This window comes from Anomaloglossus baeobatrachus, chromosome 1 (genome assembly GCF_048569485.1).
Source record: "Anomaloglossus baeobatrachus isolate aAnoBae1 chromosome 1, aAnoBae1.hap1, whole genome shotgun sequence".
NCBI lineage: Eukaryota > Metazoa > Chordata > Amphibia > Anura > Aromobatidae > Anomaloglossus > Anomaloglossus baeobatrachus.
Genome location: NC_134353.1, coordinates 289,026,501 through 289,036,672, shown reverse-complemented (window position 1 = coordinate 289,036,672; position 10,172 = coordinate 289,026,501). Strand labels below are relative to the sequence as shown.

Here is a 10,172-nt window from a genome sequence, read left to right as displayed (position 1 = left end):
ACAGCAAGCACACACACAGCAAGCACACACACACAGCAAACACACACACACACAGCAAGCACACACACACACAGCAAGCACACACACAGCAAACACACACACACACAGCAAGCACACACACAGCAAACACACACACACACAGCAAGCACACACACACAGCACGCACACACAGCAAACACACACACAGCACACACAGCACACACAGCAAGCACACACACACACACAGCAAGCACACAGCACACAGCAAGCACACACACACACCAAGCACACACACAGCAAGCTCACACAGCAAGCACACACACAGCAAGCACACACACACAGCAAACACACACACACAGCAAACACACACACACACCGCAAGCACACACCGCAAGCACACACAGCAAGCACACACAGCAAGCACACACACCGCAAGCACACACAGCAAGCACACACACACACAGCAAACACACACACACCAAGCACACACACACACACACACACACACACACAGCAAACACACACACAAACAGCAAACACACACACAGCAAGCACACTCCGCAAGCACACACACACAGCAAGCACACACACACACACATACACACAGCAAGCACGCACACACAGCAAGCACGCACACACAGCAAGCACACACACACAGCAAGCACACACACAGCAAGCACACACACAGCAAGCACACACACAGCAAGCACACACACACAGCAAGCACACACAAACAGCAAGCACACACAAACAGCAAGCACACACACACACACACAGCAAGCACACACACACAGCAAGCACACACACACACACACACACACACAGCAAGCACACACACACACACACACAGCAAGCACACACACACACACACACAGCAAGCACACACACACACACACACAGCAAGCACAGCAAACACACACGCAGCAAGCACACACACACACACACAAGCACACACAGCAAACACACACACTCACACACAGCAAACACACACACACACACACACAGCAAGCACACACAGCAAACACACACACACACACACACACACACACACACAGCAAGCACACACAGCAAACACACACAGCAAGCACACACACAGCAAGCACACACACACACACACACACAGCAAGCACACACACACACACACACACACACACACCGCAAGCACACACAGCAAGCACACACACAGCAAGCACACATACACACAGCAAGCACACACACAGCAAGCACACACACACACACACACACACACACACAGCAAGCACACACACACAGCAAGCACACACACACAGCAAGCACACACACACAGCAAGCACACACACACAGCAAGCACACACACACAGCAAGCACACACACACAGCAAGCACACACACACACACACAGCACACACACAGCAAGCACACACACACACAGCACACACACAGCAAGCACACACACACAGCACACACACAGCAAGCACACACACACACAGCACACACACAGCAAGCACACACACACAGCAAGCACACACACACAGCAAGCACACACACACACAGCAAGCACACACACACACACAGCAAGCACACACACACACACACACACACACAGCAAGCACACACACACACACACACACACACACACACACACACACACACACAGCAAGCACACACACACAGCAAGCACACACACAGCAAGCACACACACACACACCGCAAGCACATATACACACAGCAAGCACACACACAGCAAACACACACACAGCAAGCACACACACACAGCAAGCACACACACACAGCAAGCACACACACACACACACAGCACGCACACACAGCAAACACACACACAGCACACACACAGCAAGCACACACACACAGCACACACACAGCAAGCGCACACACACAGCAAGCACACACACACAAGCACACACACACAGCACACACACAGCAAGCACACACACACAGCAAGCACACACACACAGCAAGCACACACACACAGCAAGCACACACACACAGCAAGCAAGCACGCACACACACACAGCAAGCACACACACACACAGCAAGCACACACACACACACACACACACACACAGCAAGCACACACACACACACACACACAGCAAGCACACACACACACACACACAGCAAGCACACAGCACACAGCAAGCACACACACACACCAAGCACACACACAGCAAGCTCACAGCAAGCACACACACACAGCAAACACACACAGCAAGCACACACACAGCAAGCGCACACACACACACACACACACACACACAGCAAGAACACACACACACAGCAAGCACACACAGCAAGCACACACACACACAGCAAGCACACACACACACACAGCAAGCACACACAGCAAGCACACACACACAGCAAACACACACACACACACACCGCAAGCACACACAGCAAGCACACACACCGCAAGCACACACAGCAAGCACACACACACACACAGCAAACACACACACCAAGCACACACACACACACACACACACAGCAAACACACACACACACACAGCAAGCACACACACACACACAGCAAGCACACACACACACACACACACACACACACACACAGCAAGCACGCACACTCACAGCAAGCACACACAGCAAGCACACACACACAGCAAACACACACACACAGCAAACACACACAGCACACACACACACAGCACACACACAGCAAGCACACACACACACAGCACGCACACACACACACAGCAAGCACACACAGCAAGCACACACACAGCAAGCACACACACACAGCAAGCACAGCAAACACACAGCAAGCACACACACACAGCAAGCACACACACACACACACACACACAGCAAGCACACACAGCAAGCACACACACACACACAGCACACACACACACAGCACACACAGCAAGCACACACAGCAAGCACACACAGCAAGCACACACACACAGCAAGCACACACAGCAAGCACACACACACAGCAAGCACACACACCGCAAGCACAGCAAACACACACAGCAAGCACACACGCAGCAAGCACACACATACACACACAGCAAGCACACACACACACACCGCAAGCACACACACACCAGCACACACACACACACACACAGCAAGCACACGCACACACGCAGCAAGCACGCACACACACACACACGCAGCAAGCACACACACACAGCAAACACACACACACAGCAAGCACACACAGCAAACACACACACTCACACACAGCAAGCACACACAGCAAACACACACACACACACAGCAAGCACACACAGCAAACACACACACACAGCAAGCACACACACACACACACACACAGCAAGCACACACACACACACAGCAAGCACACACACACACACACACACACACAGCAAGCACACACACACAGCAAGCACGCACACACACAGCAAGCACGCACACACAGCAAGCACACAGCAAGCACACACACACACACACACAGCAAACACACACACACACACAGCAAGCACACACAGCAAGCACACACAGCAAGCACACAGCAAGCACACAGCAAGCACACACAGCAAGCACACACACACACAGCAAGCACACACACAGCAAGCACACACACAGCAAGCACACACACACACACACACACACAGCAAGCACACACACACACACACACACACACACACACACAGCAAGCACACACACAGCAAGCACACACAGCAAGCACACACAGCAAGCACACACACAGCAAGCACACACAGCAAGCACACACACAGCAAGCACACACAGCAAGCACACACACACAGCAAGCACACACACAGCAAACACACACACAGCAAGCACACACACACAGCAAGCACACACACACACACAGCAAGCACACACACAGCAAGCACACACACACACACAGCAAGCACACACACAGCAAGCACACACACACACACACACACAGCAAGCACACACACACACACACACAGCAAGCACACACAGCAAGCACACACACAGCAAGCACACACACAGCAAGCACACACACAGCAAGCACACACACAGCAAGCACACACACAGCAAGCACACACACAGCAAGCACACACACACAGCAAGCACACACACACAGCAAGCACACACACACAGCAAGCACACACACAGCAAACACACACAGCAAGCACACACACAGCAAGCACACACACACAGCAAGCACACACACACAGCAAGCACACACACACAGCAAGCACACACACACAGCAAGCACACACACACAGCAAGCACACACACACAGCAAGCACACACACACAGCAAGCACACACACACAGCAAGCACACACACAGCAAGCACACACACAGCAAGCACACACACACACACAGCAAGCACACACACACACACACACACACACAGCAAGCACACACACACAGCAAGCACACACACACAGCAAGCACGCACACACACACAGCAAGCACACACACACAGCAAGCACACACACACAGCAAGCACACACACACAGCAAGCACACACACACAGCAAGCACACACACACAGCAAGCACACACACAGCAAGCACACACACAGCAAGCACACACACACACACAGCAAGCACACACACACACACACACACAGCAAGCACACACACACAGCAAGCACACACACACACACACAGCAAGCACACACACACACACACACAGCAAGCACAGCAAGCACACACAGCAAGCACACACACACACAGCAAGCACACACACACACACATACAGCAAGCACACACAGCAAGCACACACACAGCAAACACACACACACCAAGCACACAGCAAGCACACAGCAAACACACACACAGCAAACACACACACACACAGCAAACACACACACACACAGCAAACACACACACACAGCAAACACACACACACACCAAGCACACAGCAAGCACACAGCACACACACACACACACACACACCAAGCACACACACAGCAAACACACAGCAAACACACACACACACACAGCAAACACACACACACACACAGCAAGCACACACAGCAAGCACACACAGCAAGCACACACACACAGCAAGCACACACACACACACAGCAAACACACACACACACACACACACACACAGCAAACAGCAAACACACACACACACACAGCAAACACACACACACAGCAAGCACACACACACACACACACACACACACACAGCAAGCACACACAGCAAGCACACACAGCAAGCACACACACACAGCAAACACACACACACACACACAGCAATCACACACAGCAAGCACACACAGCAAGCACACACACACACACACACACACACAGCAAGCACACACACACACAGCAAGCACACACACACACACAGCAAGCACACACACACACACACACACAGCAAGCACACACACACACAGCAAGCACACACACACACACAGCAAGCACACACACACACACACACACAGCAAGCACACACACACACACACACACAGCAAGCACACACACACACACAGCAAGCACACACACACACACACACACAGCAAGCACACACACACACAGCAAGCACACACACACACACACAGCAAGCACACACACACACACACACACACAGCAAGCACACACACACACAGCAAGCACACACACACAGCAAGCACACACACACAGCAAGCACACACACACAGCAAGCACACACACACACACACACAGCAAGCACACACACACACACACACACACAGCAAGCACACACACACACAGCAAGCACACACACACACACAGCAAGCACACACACACACACACACACACACACACACACACAGCAAGCACACACACACAGCAAGCACACACACACAGCAAGCACACACACACAGCAAGCACACACACACACACACACAGCAAGCACACACACACACACACACACACACACACACACACACAGCAAGCACACACACAGCAAGCACACACAGCAAGCACACACACAGCAAGCACACACACACACACAGCAAGCACACACACACACACAGCAAGCACACACACACAGCAAGCACACACACACAGCAAGCACACACACACAGCAAGCACACACACACAGCAAGCACACACACAGCAAGCACACACACACAGCAAACACACACACACACACACAGCAAGCACACACACACACACAGCAAGCACACACAGCAAGCACACACAGCAAGCACACACAGCAAGCACACACAGCAAGCACACACAGCAAGCACACACACACAGCAAGCACACACACACACACACACAGCAAACACACACACACACACACACAGCAAACACACACACACAGCAAACACACACACACAGCAAACACACACACACAGCAAACACACACACACAGCAAACACACACACACACACACACAGCAAGCACACACACACAGCAAACACACACACACAGCAAGCACACACACACAGCAAGCACACACACACACAGCAAGCACACACACACACAGCAAGCACACACACACACAGCAAGCACACACACACAGCAAGCACACACACACAGCAAGCACACACACACACACACACACACACACACACAGCAAGCACACACACACACACACACACACAGCAAGCACACACACAAACCAGCAAGCACACACACAAACCAGCAAGCACACACACAAACCAGCAAGCACACACACACAGCAAGCACACACACACAGCAAGCACACACACACACAGCAAGCACACACACACACACACACACAGCAAGCACACACACCAAGCACACACACACACACACACACAGCAAGCACACACACACACACAGCAAGCACACACACACACACACACACACACACACACAGCAAGCACACACACACACAGCAAGCGCACACACACACACACCGCAAGCACACACACAGCAAGCACACACACAGCAAGCACACACACACACACCCACACACACACTTGGATACTCACCTGTCCCTAGCAATGCAGTCCCCAGCACTGAAGTCCCCCGCGATGCCCCTGCTTCTAGCTCTTCAGTGCAGTGAGTATAATGAGCAGGGGTCAGGTGGGGGAGGCAGCAGAATTGGAGACATCATCGCTGGATACAGGTACAGAGAGAAAATATGTTTATTTAAAGACCTGTGTTTTCTCCGGTACGTGTCACACAGATCACATCAGTATGACATCCGTATGACACCTGTGCTGCCGGAGAAAAAAAAAACAGCAAAAAACTGACATGTCTGTGTGTTTGCGTGGTCACGAGGGGTGGGGGGGTAGGGGCACACGGTAGGTGTGAAAACTCAGCTGAGTGCGTACCAGTGGATGTCACACGTACGTCTGAAATCAGCCTCTCATTATGCGCCTTAATCTTCAAAACACCCAAGTGTCTATCAAACGGAAATGACCTTTCCCCGCTCTTCCATTATATCTGCAAAATTGCTTATCTCCTTGATATAAAAACAAGGTTTAAAAGAAATTTGGAAAGAAATAGGCAGAGACCCCAATTCCAGCAATGTGTCAAATACTGGGCTGCTTGCTGCAGTTTTTAATAACGCCACTGTTTTAATCATTAGGATATTAATACTAGAGGACTATTACATTTGCTACCAGGTAGTAGCAGATCTATACAATAAATACGACACGTAGATCCAAAAAAAAAAAAAAAAAATCGTTGATCTAATGCTGCAAGGCAAAAATTAGGCATCTGAACGCGAGGTTGAACATTCTGATCAGACTGTATGAAACCCACTACCACTGCAGAGAGAACCCCTCAGTGGGTTCCTAACCTAAAAGGTGCGGCACCATATGCCAACCACCGTCACAGCAGCGGTCCAACGGGCAACCTGCTGCTTCGAGGCAGAGTCCCCCTGACTCCCAGGTCACACCATTCCCTCCCAGCCTGATAACAGCCCGCAGCTGTCTGCTTTACCTTGGTTGGTGATCAAAAATTATCAAAATCGATTTGGTTAAACAAGGCTAAAAACACCCTTTAGTGTCGGCTAGTCCACCATGTGTAAATCCAAGCTGATTATACCCTGCGCCCCACAGCCACGTCTCAACAGTGAAGAATTTTACATCACTGATGCCAGCACAGGAGAGGTGGGTGTGGGGGAACAGCGGACAATCAGTCTGGAGTTATACGCTTGACTAGCCAGCGCAACACACAATTCTCCAGACTTACAGCAAGATAACAGGAGAAGGTAGAGCAATAACAGTTACTGAACCTGAAAGGGGTACCCAAGCCTAGTCCAGCACACCATTAGTATTGTACTAGAAAATGACCTGACAGACTCCCGCTAAAGCACCGCTACAGCGCTGGGAAGAAAAACAAAACTGCATCAACCACTGAGAACTCAAAGTTTTTAATATTTTTATGTCCAATTGTTAACACAGTTTAATCACATAAAATGCCAATTAAAAAAAAAAACAAAAAACCAAACATCTGTGGGTATAAAAAAGTGTTGAAAAGTTCACAGGGTATGAATACTTTTTCAAGGCAGTATATATCCACCTACCATCAGGCCACAAACACAATAATAATTATATTTTAGAACAACACTTGTCCCTTGTCAGTGGTCTCACACACACACAGCACCGGCCCCTTGTCAGCGGTCACACACATCCAGCACCGGCCCATTGTCAGCGGTCACACACATCCAGCACCGGCCCATTGTCAGTGGTCTCACACACACATCCAGCACCGGCCCCTTGTCAGCGGTCACACACATCCAGCACCGGCCCCTTGTCAGCGGTCACACACACACAGCACCGGCCCCTTGTCAGCGGTCACACACATCCAGCACCGGCCCATTGTCAGCGGTCACACACATCCAGCACCGGCCCATTGTCAGTGGTCTCACACACACATCCAGCACCGGTCCCTTGTCAGCGGTCACACACATCCAGCACCGGTCCCTTGTCAGCGGTCACACACATCCAGCACCGGTCCCTTGTCAGCGGTCACACACATCCAGCACCGGTCCCTTGTCAGCGGTCACACACATCCAGCACCGGTCCCTTGTCAGCGGTCACACACATCCAGCACCGGCCCCTTGTCAGCGGTCACACACATCCAGCACCGGCCCCTTGTCAGCGGTCACACACATCCAGCACCGGCCCCTTGTCAGCGGTCACACACATCCAGCACCGGCCCCTTGTCAGCGGTCACACACATCCAGCACCGGCCCCTTGTCAGCGGTCACACACACACATCCAGCACCGGCCCCTTGTCAGCGGTCACACACATCCAGCACCGGCCCCTTTGTGGTCACACACACATCCAGCAACGGTCCCTTGTCAGCGGACACACACATCCATCACCGGCCCCTTGTCAGCGGACACACACACACATCCAGCACCGGCCCCTTGTCAGCGGTCACACACATCCAGCACCGGTCCCTTTGTGGTCACACACACATCCAGCACCGGTCCCAGCGGTCACACACATCCAGCACCGGTCCCTTGTCAGCGGTCACACACATCCAGCACCGGTCCCTTGTCAGCGGTCACACACATCCAGCACCGGTCCCTTGTCAGCGGTCACACACATCCAGCACCGGTCCCTTGTCAGCGGTCACACACACATCCAGCAACGGTCCCAGCGGTCACACACATCCAGCACCGGTCCCTTGTCAGCGGTCACACACATCCAGCACCGGCCCCTTGTCAGCGGTCACACACATCCAGCACCGGCCCCTTTGTGGTCACACACACATCCAGCAACAGTCCCAGCGGTCACACACATCCAGCACCGGTCCCTTGTCAGCGGTCACACACATCCAGCACCGGCCCCTTGTCAGCGGTCACACACATCCAGCACCGGCCCCTTGTCAGCGGTCACACACACATCCAGCACCGGTCCCTTGTCAGCGTTCACACACATCCAGCACCGGTCCCTTGTCAGCGGTCACACACATCCAGCACCGGTCCCTTGTCAGCGGTCACACACATCCAGCACCGGTCCCTTGTCAGCGGTCACACACATCCAGCACCGGTCCCTTGTCAGCGGTCACACACACATCCAGCAACGGTCCCAGCGGTCACACACACATCCAGCACCGGCCCCTTGTCAGCGGTCACACACATCCAGCACCGGCCCCTTGTCAGCGGTCACACACACATCCAGCACCGGCCCCTTGTCAGCGGTCACACACATCCAGCACCGGTCCCTTTGTGGTCACACACATCCAGCAACAGTCCCAGCGGTCACACACATCCAGCACCGGTCCCTTGTCAGCGGTCACACACATCCAGCACCGGCCCCTTGTCAGCGGTCACACACACATCCAGCACCGGT

General features: G+C 52.6%; 1 protein-coding gene across 1 annotated transcript in view; it reads right to left on the bottom strand.

Moving 5' to 3' along the window:
• Nucleotides 1-10,172, bottom strand: part of LOC142291914 (histone H2A.Z-like) — a 71,765-nt gene that overhangs the window by 61,170 nt on the left and 423 nt on the right. The gene's annotated exons all lie outside the window — the stretch shown is intronic.